Source organism: Rhipicephalus microplus, chromosome 3 (genome assembly GCF_043290135.1).
Source record: "Rhipicephalus microplus isolate Deutch F79 chromosome 3, USDA_Rmic, whole genome shotgun sequence".
Classification (NCBI taxonomy): Eukaryota; Metazoa; Arthropoda; class Arachnida; order Ixodida; family Ixodidae; genus Rhipicephalus; species Rhipicephalus microplus.
In genome coordinates, this window is record NC_134702.1 from 132084840 (window position 1) to 132106951 (window position 22112).

The following is a 22112-nucleotide window of genomic DNA, read 5'->3' on the forward strand; positions in this document are numbered from 1 at the left end:
CAAGCTCTTTGAGTATATTGCTTCAAAGTATATGGGAACTTGTGCATATATCGTGCCAACACACCAAACCGTTTCCCGACGCGCTGAAACGGTAATTGGCTCGCTGCGCGTGGGCTCTTCAAAAAGTCGTATCTCCGCGTACGTAGTTTCATTGTTGCTTTGGCCTCTGGCGGTGAAAAAGAGTTTGAAGAGTCATCTGCGTGTTACTCGGGATTGCTTGCTCAACGTCTACAACGTAGCATCTCCTCAGAGGGAACTCCGTTTTTTTTCTGCAGCCGGAGCCAAGTTCTCCCACTCAAACAAAGTTAAGACATTGTACATAACACCTGCGACTTGTATTGGGTACCAGATACGCTTACCTCAACATGCGGGCGTGATACACCGGCCCAAGGGGAGGCAGAACATTACGGATGGATACCCACTGACGTTGAGGCGCAGCATGACACACTCTTGCCGTACGCACCCAAGTGTGACAAATCCTAGGCGTCTTTCGTGTTGGTGGTGCTACCAGCACCCACACATTGACACTCAGATTCATCGAAACCTTCAAAATTTAGTATATCATGGATACCCCACTAGTGACGTGGTCGCCGCACCCAAAACCGAGAGTGCTCACCTCCCCGACTGCAAGGAGCTCTAAAAATATCTCCACCACGTCACCAAGCAGGAGGTATTTAAGAGGCGCTTGCTCGGAGATGATCAGCTAACCCACGAATCCTCTGTACACCTCTCTTACCAATATATACATATATATATATATAAATATATATATATATATATATATATATATATATATATATATATATATATATATATATATATATATATATATATATATATATATATATATATATATATATATATATATATATATATATATATTCATATATATATATATATATATATATATATACAGACGTGACCACGTTGTTATATATCCCGGGCTGCCACTGTAAGGTTTTGGCGGCGAGGCCGAGCTGCTGCTCCGTTGAGAGCCCACCGTGCTGCTGCTTTGGCTTCTGAGGGGTCCATGCAGCCAAGCGGAAACAAACAGTGTTCACTGCGTAAGCTTCCGGCAAAAAGAGTGGCGTGCCGCCGCTGCAGGCGGCGCACGCCACTCTAGTACAAGACGCGAGAATAAAAAGCTTACGACAAGCTCCTAAAATTTCCTGCGACGAGAAAAACAAAGTTTAAAGCGAAACCAATGCAACACTGCCTCTTGAACTCACACCTTAAGAGGCATTGACGGTCCAGAAGTAATCAGACTGCGCCAAGAATTGAACTTCAAGTCATCGTTAACATACTATCAAATAAAATAGGCGCAATCACAAAAGTGGTCGGAGTACACAGTTTTCTTACCCCGCTGTTGGTCGGCAGACCATTCGGGTAAATGCGTGTCGGTGACACGTAGTTTACTGGCGCTCTGCAATTTCCTATCAGGGTTTGCAATGCTTTAAAGTGCTCATTATTAGGCACTTTTGTAGAGTCGCGGGAGTCAATTCAATGTGGTCACGCTTACAAACGTTTTTACTACTATTTTCGTCAATAATTGACTTTGTTTTCATGAAAAGAAGAAAAAACGCGTTTCGCAAAGAGTTAAAAACAAACAGGGAAGCTACCAAAAGGTGCACTTCCTGCGTGGATTCATAGGAGTTTCCGGCGCGCAGTTTAAGGTGCGGGAGAATTCCGACATCTTCATCAGTGGCACTATACATCTCGAGCGTGGTAGTGCGTGCCGTTGCAAATAGGACGGCGCGTGCTGTTCCTCCGACTCTTCGGCACACCATTTCACACAGTGGTTGATGAAGAACAGGCGTTCTGTTGATAAGTCCAGGGTGGCTAACTTGACGTCCTTGTATTTTCGGGGTAACGAAGAGTATGCAGCATACGCGACCACTGTGGCGACAAGGTCGGCCAGGTTCTCAGAGTCCACCGTCTCGTTCAACGTCGCCTGCTGGTCGTTCAAAGACAGCTGAAAGTAAACGGTCAATATTGAAATCATCCCGATTAAAATGAGGCAGCTGTGTGGTTTTGTTATACCTTAGTAAAAGTATCGAAAATCGCTCCCGCTTTCCTTCACTACTCCCACCACTGTTTAACCCTTTGTGTGGTCCAATGTTACGAACAACGTGCGCCAACAATTCGCGGCTACATTGTTGTTTTGTCACCTTCCTATATTATTTACAAAACTTGAGCTTGTCATGAGTGAGTGTGACTTCACTGTGACAGGGCTGTGTTCTTGATGTTGTGTTGTGGTGTTGCGAATGTGATAAACGCGGTGGCGTGAACACTACGGCGTCACCGCGCATTGCACGCGTGCAAGCATAAAAAATTGACAGCATACCCACGGAGTTAATGATGGAGAGTGTGGCGAAGCGTTCGTCCGTCCATTCGTTCTTGGTTCCGTCCGTCCATGCATTCGTCTGTGTGACCGTTCATCCGTCCATCCGCCCATTTGTGCGTGCGTCTTTTCGTGCGTCCGTCCCTGCGTTCGACCGTGCATCCGCCCCTGCGTCCGTTCATGCATCCATCCAAGCATCTGTCAGTGTGTCCGTTCGTCCATCTATTCAACACTCCAAGTATCACCATCTCACATCTTTTCATCATGTATTGCCCCGCCGCGGTGGTCTAGTGCCTAAGGTACTCGGCTGCTGACCGGGAGGTCGCGGGATCGAATCCCGGCTGTGGCGGCTGCATTTCCGATAGAGGCGGAAATGTTTGTAGGCCCGTGTGCTCAGATTTGGGTGCACGTTAAAGAACCCCAGGTGGTCGAAATTTCCGGAGCGCTCCACTATGGCGTCTCTCATGATCATATTGTGGTTTTGGAGCGTTCAACCCGAGATATACATCAAAATCCATCCTTCTGTTAGTCCTGTTAGTCTAGCACAACGCCACAAAAGTTCTCAAGATGACGTGAAAAAAAAGGTGCCGTTCTCTTTGAAATTACACGACATATGAGAGGCACGCCGTCTGTACTAATTTTGACAATCTGGCTTCTTTTATGCAAATCCAAATCTTAGAACAAGTGTGAGGCAATTAGAAAACTCCGACTACAAATTGTATAACAGCACTTGAGTCAACGTTGGTTTTCTGAATAGAATTGTTGATTAGAGTTTTCTAATTGCCTCATTCCTATACCAACCTGGCAGACTTCTGTGTTCAACTTTGATAGGAATGCGGGTGTGTCTGTGTAAATATTGCCCAATGCTAAAAATGCGCACGGCAACTCAAATTGAATCAGCCCCATGTCATTCAATTGAGGTACTGAAGTGTCAGAATTTACTATACAGCAGTGTAACGTACAGTACAAGGTTACCTGAAGCACAATTAAGTCTTTTGCATAACCGATAAGCAATAACGACACAATTTTTTTGAAGTGAACACTTAACAAAAATGCAAAACTTTAGTTTATCCCTGAGTCACTAAAACGCTGCATTCACACAATATTTATTATTCGTCATGTTTGGGACGACGTCAAGTGCACTTTATGATGAACTTCAGCTAAAAAGCGGCACCTACACCTACATGACCTAAGCGAAGAGAGGCTACGACGAAGATACACGTCACTCACCAAGTGCTGGACCTCATCTTACTGCGGTACATATCCAAGCGAATAAGGCCAAATGCTTCTGTGGACAGTGCTGGGGAAATGTAGAAGCAGTTACCCTTGCGCTAACAGAGAGGGACAAACCGCCTTTTAAGCACGAGTATGACGTACATGCACATGCTGGCCTATGTGGATAGCAGAACACGCCGGCAGCAAACCACACTAGGTGCGCTTCAGCCTGTGGCCACAAGGTGGCGACTGCGCTCGATCTCGGGGCAAGTACGCTTGGCGACAAAACAGCTTTAACGCGATATCGTTGGAGCTTGTTTTGCAGAAATTCAGGCGTCGGCGTCGTTGTTTGTGAGCGAAATGTTATCATCTAGTGGGTGACCGAAGAATCGAGAAAAATGGAAATAAAATTAACAATGAAAATTTTCGCTACGAATGAGGATCTAGCTAACCTGGGTCGTTTGCGCGGCAACCAGGTGTTCTACCGCACAATAATGCGTCCGCTTTAAAATGCAATTAAAATAGGAGAGATAGAGAGAGAGAGAGAGAGAGAGAGAGAGAGAGAGAGAGAGAGAGAAAATATGGTTGAGTGAAAGTCAGTGAGGTTAACCAGAAGAAAATGTCCGATTTGCTACTGAGCACTGGTGAAAGGAAAATAGACAATTAAAATAAATTGCTATGCTTGAAGTACAGTCAAAATAACGTTCATACTTTACGAAACTACGCGTTCTGTATATAGGCTTCACAATACGACGTGTAATACGGCAGTATTATTGCGTGGTACAAGCGTACATTGCCTTTGGGCGTCAGAACATGTGAGCATCAAAAAGATTTCGTGGTTTAAAACTGCCCCCCCCCCTTTCGAAAAGGCGTTACTGAGTGTAATCTCTTAAGACCAGGTAGTGGATGCATGGCAAGTTGTGAAACATTCCACGCACTTCATTGCTTGTGGTTTAAAGTGTGCTCTCCATTACACAGGATGCAGCCATATGCAAAAGGTTCAGTGACACAAGCTACTGTGCCTATTCCCTTAAGGCCACGTAGTGGGTGCATAGCAAGTTCACACCGGTTTCATCCACAAAAAGTACGCACTAAGAACAAACTGTTGCCCCGCCGCGGTGGTCTAGTGGCTAAGGTACTCGGCTGCTGACCGGCAGCTGGTCGCGAGATCGAATCCCGGCTGCGGCGGCTGCATTTCCGATGAAGGCGGAAATGGTGTAGGATCATGTGCTCAGATTTGTGTGCATGTTAGAGCCACAGGTGGTCAAAATTTCCGGAGCCCTCCACTACGGCGTCTCTCATAATCGTATGGTGGTTTTGGGACGCTCAACTGCACACATCATCATCAGAACAAACTGTTCTAGGTCCGAGGGAGGATAGAACTCGGGCCGTATGCGTGGCGCGCAAGTGCTCTAGCATTCGCCCACATCTCTGCTTAAAACACAGAGAAAATAACTTCATCTGCCTGCAAAAGCCGCCTTTTATGCATGCAACCTACTACACATAATGCAGGAGCATGCGCATTTATAGAACGTGACATCGCTATTGCATTTAACACATAAATGCGAAGCTTAAGGGTCCCCAAGTTTTTTTAATATTCTGTACATTTCCTGTGGTACTGTTGATGTTTTCTTTAAACATCTTTTACTCTAATCAGTGTCACCAGCAGAAATATGTTGAGCAGAACCTCAGTTTGCGCGCGCTGCAGCATCCAGAAGAAGAAAAAGAATCATGAAGCCTGGTGCACCTCGTCCCCTCCAGTGTCAGAAATGTTGGCGCTATGGACACACTTTAAAAGGATGTAGGTCAGCTCCCAGATGCCGAAAATGTGGTGAGGCACATACTGCAAATGAATGCAATTGTACTGAAGAAAAGTGTTGTCTTTGTCATGAGCAGCACTGCGCAGATAACGCTAATTGCTCAGCCAAAGCGCGGGAGACTCAAATTATGGAAATTGTTGATCGCAGACGCTGCTCACGAAAAGACGCCATCGCTGAAATTCAGGCAAGAACCCAGGGATATGCTGGTGTTGCAGCCCGACATAATGCAACTTTAGAAGCTTCTCTTTCAGTGTCCATTGCAGACATGATTGAAAAAGCGATGGAGAAAGCTATAGATCGCCTGGCCACCACCCTTTGTGACTCCTTATCTCATATTGTAGCCACTCAGTTGACGCAAATATATGGGACACCAAGAGATATGAAGGATACTTCCCAAGACAACGTAACTCTCCCACCAAGTGAAGCAGACGCAGAGTCATCTCCTTCAGGGGTACAGGCTGCAGGGCCCTCTTGTACAGACAACCAGAGGATAGGTGAAGACATACTAGAGGATGATCAGGATTATGATGATATGGACATGGACATCAAATCCCTAAAGCGCACTCGATCCCCTGTCTCCAAAAATACTGGCTCTTCAAAACATTCAAAAAACAAAAAATACCAGAAGGAGAACCTATCGAAGAGCGATTTTCTTAAAGACAGCATTTTAGATAAGGTAGTTGCCGAAACAATTCTGTCAAAATGATAGGTTCTATCAAAATTCTTCATTGGAACTGCCGATCTATTCATTCAGCTAGTACAGATTTATTGTATTTATCTTGTAAATTCAATCCAGACATTATTGCACTGCAAGAAACGTGGCTGTCAGCACATAATTCGTTTTACCTACCTAATTTCCGGTCTTTTCGCCTGGATCGCCCATCCAAAGGTGGAGGTTTAGCGTTCTTTGTCAATAATAAAATTAGTTCAAAGATCAAAACTTCGTACAAAAGTATATCCCCCGAATGTGAAATTTTCGCTTTAGACATCACCTTGCCTGGATGCTCTCCCTTCTCTCTGGTAAATCTTTACTTTCCTCTGGGTGTACAAGACACGCGATGTTTAGACATGGCTGTTAGTTCGTGGTGCACAGAAAAAATTATGGTTGGAGATTTTAATTCTCACCACACTAGTTGGGGTTTTAGGACTGATCAATGTGGACAACGCTTGTGGGACTGGTCTATAGACCATAATTTATCATGCCTCAACGCTAGAACTCCCACATTTATCCGAGACCGATCCCGCTCTGCCTTAGATTTGAGTTTTATAAGCTCGGGTATTTCTAGCGTATCTTGGACTACTCTAGACTGCGCCACCAACAGTGACCACTTACCAGTACTGTTTGAAATTTCTTGCCCCATTATTCCATCTTACTCCCAAGCTCGAACCTTTATCAATTATTCCAAATTTAAAAATGACCTAGAAGTTGCTTTGACTACCCCCACTGAAGACAACGATGAAAATAAAGCCATGAAATTAAGTGCGGTAATTAAAAGAACGTTCAAAAAAGCAGAATTTTCTATTGAGTCTGATACGAGAAAGCCTTGTAGCCAGTGGTGGAATTCTGAGTGCTCTCGTGATCATAGACGACGACAAGCGGCTTGGAAGCAGCTAATTCATAATCAGTCCCCCAAAAATTGGGCAGATTACAAGTTTATTGCTGCTACATTTAAGCGCACCGTGGCTAAAGCTAAAGAAGACTATGACAAAAAACATTTCGACTTTCTTTCCAAACCTAGAAATAAGAAAGCGTTATTCCGATATATGAGATCGCGCAAAATTCTGCCGTCTCTAGCTAACTCTGATTATGACAGGTTATCGACGGAAGAAATGACTAATTCGTTAGAGGCAATCGGAAGAGGTTTAGCTAACAGATTTTCGTCGACTTTGACAATCAACTGGCAAAAGTCCTCTATAAAGACTGACTACGAAAAAGTGACTTTGTCCGAAATGTCAAGCGTAATTAGAAACTTACCCTCTTCGGCTCCTGGTCCTGACGGTATAACAGTTCCTATGATTAAAATTTTATTCCAGATATCACCCGGCGACGTCCTCAACCTTATAAACTATTCCTTAAGCAATGCCTGGATACCACATGACTGGAAAATAGCTAGAGTGATTCCCATATTAAAAAAACAAGGGTCAGGTTTTAACATTGACAACATCAGACCAATCTCTCTAACATCTCACCTGATCAAAATTATAGAGAGAGTTCTCAATAATAGAATAAAAGTTTGGATGGCTGACAAGCTAATATTGAAACCATTTCAAATAGGTTTTCGTAGCGAATGCTCAATTTGGTGTGCTCATGCCGACTTAGAGAGCCGAATACAGCTTGCCCGAAAAAGACGACAATACGCGGTACTAGTAACACTAGACATAGCTAAAGCTTATGATAGCGTTGAGCACTCAATTTTATTGAATTCTTTACACGAATGTGACTTTCCGCGTTATATTGTTGATTGGGTAGCAGAGTTTCTAAAATCGAGAGAATTTTATTGTGCAAAGGATGGATGTCACTCATCTAAATTCAAACAGCAACGTGGAGTACCTCAAGGGGCGGTCCTATCTCCGCTGTTATTCAATGTGTTGATGAGCTCAATTCCCATTGAACGAGATATCACTGTCTACATTTATGCAGACGACATTGCATTTTTCGTTGCAGATAGTGACATTTATTCTTTGCATCAAAAATTGCAAAAGTACATGTATTCTCTTGAAATTTGGCTGCATTCAATTTCATTGTCTCTAAACATCAGTAAAAGTGCGCTCCTGGTGTTCCCTATAGCAGATTCTATTCAAATTTCAGTACTTTATAATCAGGAACCGATTCCACAAGTAGAGTCTATCAAATATTTGGGCATTATTTATAACGAGAAACTTAACTGGAGCCCTCACATAGACTATAACGTGGCAAAGGCACAACGAGCTTCAGGCTTATTACGAAGGTTGAGCAACAGAAAATATGGGTTACGTAGACACACCTTATTAATGATATATAAAATGTACATGCGCCCAATACTCGAATTTGGGTGTATATTATTTTCGGGTGGCCCTACGTACAAAATTAAACCGTTAGTTCTATTAGAGCGAGAAGCGTTACGGTTGTGTTTGCGACTCCCCAGGTATGTCGCTATTAATGTACTATATCAGGAAGCTCGCATACCAACTATTCTTTGCCGATTCCGTATCTTAACAGTACAAACATACTTGAAATTTTACGGCTTATCAGCGAGACGGTCTGCATATGCCTTTATTAGTGACCCCGACGCCTTCTTCCTCGCTCACTGGCCACGCTTTCGTACTCCCCAGATTATTTTTGTACAAAAGAAACTTGAAAGCATAAAGGTGGATATCAGATCGGTAATTGGAACCAAAGCATTAAATCACAATATTACGATAGAATGTGATGAAATTTTTCCCCCACTATCTAAGTTTCAATCTTCGAGTTACTTAAATGACAGGTTAGAAGACTACATAGCTCATGCGGAAATAAAGAAAATAATAGCCACAGACGCTTCTGTGAATAAAGAAAAGGCAGCAGTAGGAATCGTCTCAGATTACCTCGGTTGGTCATTCTCGGTAAGACTACCAGACTTCACTCCGGTTTTCGAAGCTGAGCTCCTGGCTATTATTTTAGCGCTACGAAAACTTCCTTCAAACGAAGAGAGTGCAATGATAATTACTGATTCTCTTTCGCTGTGTACTACTCTCACAGCTTCAGAACAATCAAGAGCTCTAGCGACATTACAAACATTAGTTCCACCTCATGTGAAGTTCCTGAAGTTAGTCTGGGTCCCGGGACACTGTGGCATACGGTTGAATGAAATAGCCGATTCACTATCTCGAGCCACACTTGATGGCCCTGTGATCTCGGTACTACCAGAATCGGAACACATAGTGTCGATCAGATATAGAAAATGGGCTATTTATACGGATAGTATGGAAAATATTACTAAATATACGGACTATCAGCACCTAACATACCCCTGGAAACCTCAGTGGAGTCAATCTAAAAAGTTAGAAGTTATTTTAACCAAATTTCGATGTCGTGTCCCTCCATTAAACTTTTACTTGCACAGAGCTGGTCTGGCGATATCCCCCCTGTGTCCATTCTGTGAAGAAACGGAAACAATAGAGCATTACTTTATAACATGTAAAAACTATTCATTAATTAGGAAAAGACTTTTAATTGTTCCGTTTCAAGCAGTAGGTTTAAATTTAACTGCAGATAATGTTCTAAGTTTCGGTGCCTTTAGCTTGGGACATTGCCACAGGAGCGTATTCGATGCTGTATGCAATTTCATTCGAGAATCAAAGCGCATGACATAATAATGCCTGCTTAAATATATTTCTGAAGACACTTGTCTAATTTTGAATGAAATTTGCATATTCATTTGATTGTGACCGGGTGAGATAAGCTCGATTGTCTGGTCTACTCAAAATTTCTGTCTTCCACTGTAGTATTACCTCACCTTTTCTCTTCTTGATTCAATCTTCAATTATTTGTTTAGTTTAATATTCCTTTTTAGTTAATTATTATTTTCTATTACATCATTAGTTTTTTCATTAAGGATAAACCTTTTAATATATCTCATATAGGATACTTCTAGATTTCATGGCCAATCCCCCATAGTGGGTATGTGCCAGTGCGAAGGGGCAACAACAACAACAACAACAAACCGCAGCCAGCGCAGTTCTCTCCTGCAGGCGCGGCCGGATATGGGCAAGACCAACCTGTTGGCGAAGGTGGCACGCACCTGTGTGTCGTGCCGATTAGCTCCTTTCAAGACAATTAGGGAGTTCAGCGAAGTAGCTCCAACTTCTTCAGTATGGTAGCTTGCATCATAGCAGGCTTGTTTGTCGTTTTTGCCGTCGTTATAGCAGCCACGTACACGAAGTCGGCCTGGGTCGATCGTGTCCTTTTCTGGGAAGGCAACGATACGACTCCAGTTCACCAGTACACCTTCGCTACCACCACAGTGCTATCTGTCGACGGTGAGCCCGTGAGACGTGATCTACGCGTTAACCGTGCCGCCAACTACGAACATTCGGCTGCTGAACAGGAGGAGTGTACTGCAGTGATCGAAACCCAATCGAATACTACGCCCTGCACACCGCCACTAAATACTTAATTTTGTTTGCCCATGTTTTGCTTTACGATGTATGGTTGCACAGTAGTGCATCCAAAGAGAACAAATAAACTTTATTACAGCTAAGCAGTAGGTGTATTGCCGTGGGAGGAGCACGTCTTCCAGGGCCCAGCTATTTTTTTCGCGACTCTGGTCTTTTCGGGACGCATATCTTAGTTTGTGATAGTGCTGGAATAACTTTTTATGAGGGACATACGTTTGTATGCTGCCTTACCATAGTGCGGGCATTTGCTTTAATAGATGTGTGTGTTAGCATGTAGACGGCGCACGCTTGTGGGTTGTGTAATTTTCGCGAGCTGGTGCCATTGAAGGACTCAAGTTATGTTCCCATAAAAAAACAATGGTAGACATTAAATTTAATGTATGTCACACTGCATATTATTGCTAACAAGACAAAAAAAAAATAAAGGAGACAGGTGACGGCAGACGGTATAATCAAAACCTAATTGACGTTATTAGCTTTTCAACATTTCAGTAGCTAGTATGTGCTCGTCTGTCTCTTTTTGGCCTTTGCGTCCTGCCCACTGAGCTGGTTTTTAGAGAATGTACCCCTAACAACCCGCCCGGCTTTCAACAACGCTAGTTACTATTCAGGCACGCGGAGCAGTCGTATTGGTGTAGCACGAAGGTGGTTAGTTGCTTAGCCGCACGCAAACAGACTATGCCGCATAGGTCAGCTCGTGACTCTTGTTCGACTAGTGTCTATATTTTTCTTCTTGTCCTCCGAACGTGGCACATCCGAAAACAAATCTTCCTTCTCACACGACCATGGAAGGGGGGGGGGGGGGGGAGTGCCGAGACAGACGTATGGGTGATGATGCGTTGATGAGTTACGTGAGACTGGGACAAAGCGCCTCGGCGCTGCGTCTCCTTCCTATGTGACAAAGGCACCCATTTTCACATAATTACGTGTGCGTCATCGTCCACTGTTGTCGTCTTACCGTGCACTTGACAAATTTGGCTCTTCCATTAGGCATAGGTTTGGTGCATCTTGTTTTACGTCCCTCTCATGAGGGATGTGAAACGTTTCCCGTTCCTCTCATGACTTTATTACTTATTAGTTGTACGTAGTACAGGGCGCAGGATTTTAAGGCCCTTATGCAGCCACTTTAAACAATCATTATCCGCATGGTTTGCCACACAACCGTGTGCATCGAATTGATCTTGCGCCATAAAACCCCATACATATTCACCATCATCACAGCACGTTGGTATTCATTTGCGACATTTTACTAAAATGGTAACATCTGTTGCAGATGATCATAATTACTCTCCTAAACTACACGTTGCGCAGTATCACTATTAGAAATGTATTTACGGGCTCGTCTCTTTGTTAGTGTTCGATAAAGTTGTGTCGAACATGCAACTAAACAACGTTATTCATTATGAAGCGTACGGGTATGCATAAGAAAGACGAAAACGCAATAATAAAACAACCAAAACGGGGACAATTAAGCCCCTTGCTCATGATGATCACGATGATAACTTCTAAGTGTGGCTCACACCTACTCTGGGGGCTTGGCCACGAAACGAATAAGTTATAAGCAAAAATTATCCCAGAAGAATTGTGCGACTGACGAGTTAGATAATAAAAAATGATGGTGATTTGGATGCTCATGATTGCAACCGCTTGATTCATTTAAACAATTTAATACTGCGAAACAGAGATCCCGGTGACCATTACCAGAGTCCTTCGATACGTTTACTGGTCCTGCAGCTCTGCCGAAAATCCACGGCAGAGCTCTGTACGCTACAAGCGGAAGCTGTGGGCCTGCGCTGCATCCCCGCGTGGAGCATCGGGTAGACGGTGGCCGCACGACCTACCTGTTTTCGTGATATGTATTGTGTTAGAAAACTTGTTCTTACCACCTTTTAGCTGTGGCACTTACCCACTTCAGGTATAATTTTTCATCGTCGTCAGCCGCTGCACAAAAGTGTGTAGCCAATACCAAGCTTCTCGAAGAATGACGAAGGAGAGCAAGTACACCCTGGCCTAATACACAAAAATTATGATTATTTATGGCGAGGTGGGTATCCAGCAAGTGTGCTTGTAGCAGTTACCAAATGAGCATTTGGAAAAGGCTCAAAATGTCTATCACCTGGTTTTCGCTGTGACTGTACTGATTGTTTCGCGCAAGCCTGGCGTCTTTTTTTTTTGGTGCCCCGAGTGACTGAAAATCTACTTGAATACTTTGAGAAGCATTTTATAATTTGCATGCTTTTTCTTTTGCTCTAGGTTCATGTCGTATCGACTTTCTGTTAGGTGTCTCAAAGGACTGCTAAGGTGAGACATCTAGCACATCAAGCAGAGATGATATTGACGATGAACTTTAAATTATAACGGAGCCTTGGAAAAATGATCCTACATGGGCGGCTGTCCTAGACTCAATTGGTCGTGCCCTGCCAGAGTAAATAATGTGCATCCATGTCCCTCGCCTCTGGATTTCACCATCAATTATTTCATAAGCTCTTTCGACATGGAGTTTCTCTCAATCAGCTGTGAGCAGTCGTCACTCTACAATGCTCAGAGGAACCCCAACATAGTCACATCTACGGCTGTCAATGATATGGAACAATTTATGGGTGTAGTTCACACTATGTCCACTGTGAAGCTGCCCCATACACAAATGTACTGGCGCGAGAAATTCCGTATCGGTCAAGTTGTCGACTCTATGACAGGGGGCAGACGGGAGGAATTGAAAGAGTTCCTTCATTTCATCGATAACGAGGAAGCACTGGACGAAGATGACCCAGAGCGCAAAAGGCTGCACAAAGTACAGCCCTTACTGAATCACCCGGTCGTAAAATTGCGAAAAATACCGAAATCACAAAAAACTGTATATCGATGAGCTGCTAGTCCTCTTCAAAGGCCATAGCTCAGTTAATTAGTTATGTTGGGTTTTGTGGCACAAGAACAACTAAGGCTATGCTGCACCAGACTCATGGTGAGAATACTTACAGCAAACAGGGCTATGACAATGACTCTGAAATGTCTTAACGGCGATGACATATGAATATGATGAGCGGTGAAGCGTGGCTGTATAAAGGCCTAAAAGGATTGGCTCCGTAAACGCGTGAAGTATATATCTCTTCTAAGATTATGTGTGTGATGCTCGGGGTGGTCACTGTGTATGGTTGGTGCATGAGGCTATGTTAAACCATAACGGCTTTTACATAGCACTAATACCATACCCGTGTCCTTATACCTAAGGGCAGGGAGGCAAGTGCCTCGTTGTAAATTCGAGCTGCAGCAGATGCCTCTCCGAAGAGGCTGTGCTACGAGTCACATCAGTCAAGTTTTGCCTTGTCTAGCGGTAGCATAGTTTAGTGTAGTTAGACCTTGTTGAGAAGTTGTGCTTCATTTAAAAAGCTGATCACATCAGTTATAGGTATTAGGGCGTCATCGCCCAAGAGTAGCATTGGATGAAAGGGAATATTTAACCTGTAAAACATACGGAAATGTTTTTCTCGTAATGTTTCCATATGTGGGCAAGCTATTAAAATGTGCATTACAGTTACTTGCTCCTGACACTTATCACATGTTGGGGCTTCTTCGCCTGCCAATAGGTAAGTATGTGTGATGTGCGTGTGACCTATTCGTAGTCGACATATAACTACTTCGATAAAACGCGCTTGATGAAGACAGGTCTTCCATTCACCAAGAACAGGTTTAATTAGGTGAAGTTTGTTGTTTTGTTGTAATTTCCATTCCTGCTGCCAGTGAAAGGTGGTGGCCCGGCGAACAGCTTGAATCCCATCTCTGGCAGGTATGTTGGTTTTTGACTCGCGCATCTCTTTTGCTGTTGCAGCTAGTTGGTCTGCCCTTTCATTGCCTGGGATCCCGACATGACTCGGGACCCAACATAGGCGTATGGTGTGGTCATCAGGTGTGTGGGATAGCATGTTTAAAATATCGCCTATGAATGGCTCATACTGAGATTTATAATTGAGACTTTTCAGCGCGCTTAACGAGTCTGTAAATATTACGGCTTTTTTATGTTTTGAGCTTATAATAAATCGTACTGCCATCCATAACGCATAGCACTCAGCGGTGTAGATGGATACGAACTGCGGTAGTCTAGTTATTTGCTCGTGTGTTGCTCCTACCACACTGCTTCCGACATAAGCAGATGTCTTCGAACCATCAGTATAAAATTCTTCGTAAGTGTTGTACGTTTGTTGTAATGTAAGGAATTCTTGTAGTATATGTTCACGTGGGGTGTTTTGTTTTTTTATATGTGTGAGTGAAAAATCCAAGAATTTGGGGAAATCACTCCATGGCGCCAAACAGGGTGGCCTTCTGGCAATGGAGAGTGCTTCGTTAGGAATATTCAGGGCTTGAAATTTTTCTTCAAATCTTAGTATTAGTGGCTTAATTACGTTTGGTTTGTTGGCGTAGTGTTGTCGTAGGTCGTAGCGTGTGACAGTACTGAGGCATTTATGATCTGGTGAAGAACGAACTTTAAGGACATACGTGAGTATTAGTTTCGTTCTCCTATATTCCAAGGATGGTTCGTTACTTTCGGCGTATAAGCTCGAAATAGGTGAGGTTCGATAGGCACCTGTTGCGAGGCGTAACCCTTTGTTATGGACAGGGTCTAGGCGCTTAAGGTACGAGTCTCTTGCTGAACCGTAGATTATACTACCGTAGTCTAATTTGCTGCGTACTAAAGAGCGGTAGATGAGCAGGAGGCACTTACGGTCGGAACCCCAGTGCTTTCGGGACAAGACTTTGAGGACATTGAGGGCGCTGTTGGATTTCACCTTGAGATTATTAATGTGTGGAAGAAAATTGTGCTTCTTGTGAAATACGACCCCCAGAAACTTCTGTTCTTGTTTTATTGGCAATACTGTTTTGTTTATTTTCAGTACGGGGTCTGGTTGTAAGCCTCGTTTCTGGGAGAACGCTACAGCAACCGTCTTTTCCTCAGAAAACCGGAAGCCGTTTTTGTTAGCCCATTGTGTTAGCTTGTTTAGTGGTATTTGAACCTGTCGCTCGCACGTCGCCATGTTAGATTACCGGCACGCTATTTGGAGATCATCCACATATAGTGAGTGCATAAGAGTAGATGGTATGACCTGGTTCACAGAGTTCATTTTGACGACAAAGAGAGTTGTGCTTAAGACACAGCCCCGAGGCACACCGTTTTCTTGAGTAAAAGTTCCTGAAAGTGTGGTGCCCATACGAACCTGAAAAGTTCGGTTCGATAGGAAGTCGGACAAGCAGTTGAGCATCCTTCCGCGAATTCCAAGATCTGCCGGGTCTCGTAAAATACCGTACTTTTACGTTGTGTCATATGCATTTTCAAGATCAAAAAATACTGCTAAGCAGTGCTGCTTGTACAGGAAAGCTTCTCGTACTCTATGTTCAAGGCGAACAAGGTGGTCGGTGGTGGAACATCCTTTCTTGTAACCACATTGGTGAACATCTATCAAGTTATCGGTTTCTAGGATGTATGTTAGCCTAATATTAATAACTCTTTCGAAGGATTTCGCCATACAACTTGTAAGTGCTATGGGCCTGTAGCTTGTTGGTAATGTAGGGTTTTTTCCGGCTTTGAGAAATGGAATTATAATGGCTTTTTTCCACTCTGTTGGCATTCTGCCAGTGATCCAAATAGCGTTAAAGAAGTGCAGCAATGCCTTCACCGCTTCCTGGGACAAATGGGCGAGCATTCGGTAATGTATTTTGTCTGGGCCAGGTGCTGTTTTTTTACCTTGAGAAAGCACTCTGTTAATTTCCTGCAGGGTTAAGGGGGAGTTGTATGATCTGTCGCGATAACCTGTAATAGGAAGCTTTTGCTTTTCTGTAGATTGTTTATGTTTTAGAAAAGCTGCCGAATAGTTTGCGGAGCTCGAAATAGCGCAAAAGTGCTGCGCTAGTAGGTCTGCCTGTTCGCCTAAAGTTGTGTGGATGCCAGGGGTTGAGAGAATGGGGATGGTATATGAACTGTAGTTGCTGGTGAACTTGTGCACCTGATCCCACATTCTTTTAGATGTGATTGAGCTGTTAATGGATGAAATGTACTTTTTCCACGAGAGTCTTTCAGCCTGCCTGCGAATAAATCTTGCCTTTGCTCTCATCTTTTTAAATGCTAGGAGGTTCTCTCCTGTAGGATGTTTACGAAAAATGCCCCACTCCTTTTGTTGCATTTTTTTAGCTTGTGTGCACTCTTTTGTCCACCATGGTTTAAGTGTTTTCTTTATAATGCCGGAGGATTGTGGTATAGTTTGTTCGGCTGCCGCAAGTATGCAGGCGGTGACTGTCTCGTTCATTTCCTCTATGCTTAGGCCATCAAGCATCTCTTTTTCTAGGGCAGCTTTTTCAGTGAACAGTGGCCAGTCTGCCAGATGTAGTTTCCAACGCGGTGGTCGGGATTGAGTGGTGGGGAGGATTTGTGTTAATTTTATGAGAGCAGGCATATGGTCACTGCCGTAGATATTATCTTTCACGCTCCACTTTAGTTCGCAAAAAAGCGAAGGTGAGCACAGCGCTAGATCTAAGCAGCTAGTGGCTCCTGTGCTTGGGGAGCAGTAGGTGACGCTACCAGTATTTAAAAGACATACGTCATTGTTCAGAATAAAATCTTCGAGGGTTTGTCCTCTGGTGTCAGTTGTACTGCTTCCCCAAAGCATTCCGTGCGCGTTAAAATCCCCTGCGATAACAAACGGTTCAGGCAGTTCGTCCAAAATATGCTCTATATATTTAATTGAAAAATGCGTGTGTGGGGGGATATAAATGGAACATATGGTAATAGTTTTGTGAGCTAAAATGGTGACGCCTACGGCCTCGATGTGACTATTGATGGTGATCTCTCTCACTGCAATTCCACTTTTGACGACAATAGCCACGCCACCGGACAACCGGCTAGCGTGGACACGATCGCGACGTACTACGGTAAAACCTCTGAGGAAGTTGGTGTGTTTTTCTCCCAGATTGGTCTCCTGTAAGCACATAGCCATTGGGGAGAGACTACTTAGCAAATCTTTTATGTTACCTATGTTGTGAATGAGTCCTCTACAATTCCAATGGAGGAGAAAAGCCATTTTGGGCAGTGAACTTGAGCAGAAAAATGGAGTAAGAATCGATTTGTTGGCAATGAAACCTTGGTGACATGCGTGTGATACTAAAGTCAAAACGGAATGGTACCATAACCTTTCGGGTTATGGAAAACGAAACTTATTTTACAGGGCTTTTTGGAGGCCCTGTAATTTGTCGTTTGTCTTTTTTGGAGCGGTCGTGAGAAACTCGCCGCTCCTTCGGCGCTGCACGCGCCGTTTGACTGGCCGTTGTGTCCATAGCTTCATGAGAAGCGTTGGACCGTCGCTCTGCCGAGCGATCCCTGGGCGTTGTAGGCTTCGGCTCAAGATACGAAGCCTTCAAACCCTCTACACCGGACGTCGACGGGGTTCCCGCAGTCTGCCCGTTGCCTTGGCTCGTGCCAATGCATGTCGACGCCCATGGTGGGGCCTTGTTGAGTAAAGCCGGAGCAGCCTTGGCTGCTCCCGCAGTAGGGGCAAGCGGCGGTCGCTCCAGCACGCTGTGCGTAGCTTGGGCGGCCACCTGATGCTGTCGTGGGGCTGCCCCCTGTTGCACCACTTCAGGAAATAATTTTGTTGCATAGAAAGGGGAGACCCGATGCCTTGCTTCGCGGAAACTGATGTTGTGGGTGACTCTCATGGTAATAATTTTTTTCTTTTTTCCATGCTGTGCAGGATCTAGAATACGCCACGTGTTCTCCATCGCAGTTCGCACAGTGGGGTTCGGCCTTGCAGTCATCATCTGCAGAGTGGCCTGTGATACCACACCGTGCACAGGTAAGCTGCCCACGGCAACTCTGAGAAGCATGTCCGAATCTTTGGCACTTGAAGCAGCGCCGCGGATTCGGAATGTAGGGTCTCACAGACAGTTTTAGGTAGCCGGTAACTAATTCTTGCGGTAGTGTGGAGCACCCAAAGGTCACAATTATGTGCTTGGTTGGAATTTCTTTGTTTTCCCTTCTCACTACGATACGCTGTACGTGAACGACGTTTTCGTCCTTCCAGCCAGCCAGAAGCTCCTCATTTGTTAGGTCTTTTAGGTCATCGTCTGACACAACGCCTTTGACAGTGTTCATCGTTCGGTGCGCAGAGACGGTTACGGGCTTGTCCCCAGATGCTACTAATTTTTCTAGTTTCTGAAACTGTGTCTTGTCTTTAACTTCCACTAGCAAGTCTCCGCTTGCCATCTTTGTAGCCTTATAGCCAGTTCCGATAGTCTCGGTTAGGCACCTGGACAAGAGGAATGGGGAGATGTTGCGAGCTTTTTTGTCCGAGCTTTCGCAATGAATAACGTGGTACTTAGGGAAATGGTCTTGTTTTTCTGAAATTGGCATTACATTTGCTTCGGTGCGCCACCTTTTGAAGGGGCGATCAATGGATAAGGGGTTTCGTGATCCCATAGAAAAATGCAGTTCCTTCAGTAATGGCGCCTACCACCCACTACGAAGCCCTACAAGGGGACGTGGCAGAACATATAAACATGTCTGCGCAACGCCAGTAGTACGCCACTGCCATAACCTAATATATCTTTCCAAGTTTAGATATTTACACCAGGTTAACCCTTGCCGCCAGGAAAAATTGGAAGTAAAATGAAGTGAGCAGAAGACAGGAAAGATGTAAAGTGAGAACAAAAGACGAAGATGTAGGGAGAGAGAGATAGGAAAAGGCGACTGCCGATTTCCCCTGGGTGGGTCAGCCCAGGGGTGCCGTCTACGTGAAGCCGGGGCCAAAGGGGTGTGTTGCCTCTGCCGGGGGCCTTAAAGGTCCCATCACCCAGCGTCGGCTCAACCCCCAGGATCCCCTTTTCCCCGGACACGGCAAAGCCACGCACGGCTAGGCGTGGGAGGGAGTAGAAACTCCCCCGTTAGCTCGGGTCCGTGGTGTCGCTACACACCAAACGCCTACTTGCGCAGGCGCCCCTGCGGGGAGGCCATAGCTCAATGAAGCAATTTTTCACAGACGAGCCTTAGAAGTGGGGCTACAAACTCTTGCTTCTCTGTGACGAATGCAGACTCATATACAAGGTGTACACGGCAAGATTCTTCCGCAGCCGTGTTTTCCCAACATCAGCGCCGGCGGTACGGTGGTAATATCGTTCTCCGAATGAGAAGTGTCATACAGCGAGACCCCAGCTACATTCTGTACTTTGACAACTGATTTTGTAACGTTGAATTGCAGGTGGTACTGAAAAAAAGTTTGCATCAGTTTTGTGGGTACAGTTCGGGCGGCTCGTTTGAAAGGATGCAGACTTCCATCCGACAAACAGCACAAGAACAAAGGCCGCGGCTCTTATGTTGAGATGTAAATGACGATTGAAGAAGTGAACTTGAGGGCTGTGAAGGGGTTCTACAGCCACCACGTTGTCCTACTGTGCTCATTTGCTTTTTCATCGCCGGAACAACCCGTCAAGCGCTTTGACAAAAAAAAACGCGTACAACGGTGAACGTGCCTAGTCCTGCCATTGTAGTGGTCTAAGAAATATCCATGGGTGGCGTAGACCTAATTGACATGCTCATGAAACTTTGTCGTATCCAAGTACGATCGAAAAAATGGTACATGTGCCTATTCATTCGTCTATTGGATTTAGTATTTGCAAACTGTCCGCTCCTGTACCGCCGAGAAGCCGCCGTCGCTTACGTACGTGCCACACGAAGAGAAAATGACTCTCCTCTCCTATTGCTTGTGGGCTGAGGCAACAAGGAAATATTGCTACACTCTCAAGGAGCCGACGTTTTGTTCCATCAAAAGTGGAGATAGAACTGCAGGCAAAGAAACGGCGTGGACTAACAGCTCTTGTTCCGTGCAGAGAGATCAAGCTGCATATAGTCGATCACCTTCCAAATATCTCCCAACAGAAAGACCGCTGCAAATACCCGAAATGCACAGGTATCGCACGACTAATGTGCAGGAAGTGCAATGTGCATCTCTGTTTCGCGTTAGGAAAAGACTGCCTCCAGAAACTTCACACTGACTCGTAGCGGTCATGCATTGAAGCCTGACTTTGGCCTTATGCTTGGTGTTGCCCACAGACAACAAAGCTTTATAAAAACAAAACCAAAAATAGCAATTTTTCCGTTACGAAACGTGCATTGTAGTCATATATTAGGTACAAATATATAAGAAATACGCTTTTCCTTGAATTTTCCATTGGCTCCTCAACAAAGGGTTATGGGCCCCCAGTTTTTCGTATGTGTCGTGGGCATTTATAAGACACTTCATCACCTGTACCATAACGATAATCGCATGGTTTTCATCGTTTGTGGGGACATCTCTTCAGTTTTTTCTGTGCCACAGATGTGACTGGTCTTGCCACGTCTTTCAGGTCTGGTTACAGCAAATGTGAGGTCTGGTTACAGCAAATGTGAAATGCTACGTCGGGCCCCCTTCCCCTGTCTCGCCGTGCGTTGGTTAACTACGTTCAAGGGAAAAGGGCATCCTGGAGGTGTCAGAGATGGGGTGTTTGGCTGACCAGCTCTCCACATCTGTACACTTGAAAGCTCCCCAGCTGTCCATGAGTATTCCTGTAGTGGAATAGCTTACACTTTTTTAATAGAAAAAGCTGAAGAATAAATACAACGGAATCCAGTTGCACATCACCAATTACACGTGGCTAAGCGATACATTGATAGCTGGACACTCACACCCGACCGCCACACTGAAGTAACATTCTGCACACTAAAAATAGAACACCACACTCCTTTGCGAGCGTTTTACCCAGGAGTCAGCCACACGGATATGATAAACGTGGCCAGCCCGCTTTATGCACTGAGGAGAAAGCTACAGCAAGTATTTCTTCAACCAGTATTTTTATGAGATAAGCCCCCATTTTATGAGCTTGCTCACCGAGCATTTTATGCTGGGGGAGTCCCTTGGCATGTGTGCTAGTGCAGTGTACTCACTACACGCGCACTATAGCTTTCATAGCAGAGGAGTGACCACTTTCACTATGTTATTTTACTGATAAGCGATCGTCCTATTGGGAAAGCAAGCGTCGTCAGCGTGGTACCAGAACGTTTTGCAGCGAAAGCTGTTATGAAATTGCGTCACGGGTCACGTGCGGCACCGTAGTTTTGCACCGCCGCCTGTGTCCGCAAGCACTTTGGAACAAAGTAAAAAAGAAAAACTCATATGAAAGCACGAAGGCCATTGTGGGATTCTCAGCCAGATCAACTGCGTGCCAGCCTAATATTCTGCCACTGAGCCACGCCGATTTTTTTATTACGCTGAGGCACGCCGGTGCTTCGGACTCGTTCGCAAACTTGCCTTAGGTAAGCTTGATGTCGGGAAACTAATCGCAATAATATCAGTAGTAAAGTATTTTAAAATAGTAAAGAAAGAACAGGCGTCACACTAAGCGAATAGCGTAACGAGTCAGTCGTCCAATGTTCCAACCCATTACAAAAACTTGTTCATTATCGTCGTCAGCCACTGCATGAAAAACGAAATTCCCACGAAATTCGCCGGAAGTGTTCAGCGGATGCCACGCTTCTCCGAAGGATGACACGGTGAATTCCTGCCTATTACATAATGATTAACGGCGTA

At 44.7% G+C, this 22112-nt stretch overlaps 1 long non-coding RNA gene across 1 annotated transcript; it reads right to left on the reverse strand.

Annotated features, from left to right (window-relative positions):
• Window positions 1–1509: 1509 nt before the first annotated feature.
• Window positions 1510–3150, reverse strand: LOC142803931 (uncharacterized). Its single transcript, XR_012894375.1, has 2 exons — window positions 2345–3150; window positions 1510–1972 (listed from the first exon to the last, which is right to left on the reverse strand). It is a non-coding gene; the product is annotated as an uncharacterized LOC142803931 (long non-coding RNA).
• Window positions 3151–22112: the final 18962 nt, after the last annotated feature.